Source organism: Oncorhynchus tshawytscha, linkage group LG03 (assembly GCF_018296145.1).
Source record: "Oncorhynchus tshawytscha isolate Ot180627B linkage group LG03, Otsh_v2.0, whole genome shotgun sequence".
NCBI lineage: Eukaryota > Metazoa > Chordata > Actinopteri > Salmoniformes > Salmonidae > Oncorhynchus > Oncorhynchus tshawytscha.
This window is the reverse complement of record NC_056431.1, coordinates 21,717,793-21,718,612: the sequence shown is the minus strand read 5'-3', so window position 1 is coordinate 21,718,612 and position 820 is coordinate 21,717,793.

Below are 820 nucleotides of genomic sequence, written 5' to 3'. Positions count from 1 at the left end.
AAAGTGTTTGACAAATCAAAATATATTTTACATTTAAGATTCTTCAAAGTAGCCACCTTTAGCCTTTGACAGCTTTGCACACTCTTGGCACTCTCTCAACCAGCTTCACCTGGAATGTTTTTCCAACAGTCTTGAAGGAGTTCCCATATATGCTGAGCACTTGTTGGTTGCTTTTCCTTCACTCTGCAGTCCAACTCAATCCAAACCTTCTCAATTGGGTTGAGCTTGGGTGCTTGTGGAGGCCAGGTCATCTGATGCAGCATTGCTCTCCTTCTTGGTCAAATAGCCCTTACACAGCCTGGAGGTGTATTGTATCATTGTCCTGTTGGAAAAACAAATGATAGACCCATTAAGCGCAAACCAGATGGGATGGCGTATCGCTGCAGAATGCTGTGGTAGGCGTGCTGGTTAATTGTGCCTTGAATTCTAAAGAAATCCGTGTCACCAGCAAAGCACCCCCACAACATCACACATCCTCCTCCATGATTCACGGTGGAAATTACACATCCAGAGATCATCCGTTCACCAACTCTGCGTCTCACAAAGACACGGCGGATGGAACCAAAAATCTCCAATTTGGACTCATCAGACCAAAGGACTGATTTCCACCAGTCTAATGTCTATTACTCATGTTTCTTGGCTCAAGCAAGTCTCTTATTATTATCGGTGTCCTTTAGTAGTGGTTTCTTTGTAATAATTAGACCATAAAGGCCTGATTCAAGCAGTCTCCTCTGAACAGTTGATGTTGAGATGTCTCTGTTACATGAACTCTGAAGAATATATTTGGGCTGCAATCTAAAGGTGCAGTTAACTCTAATGA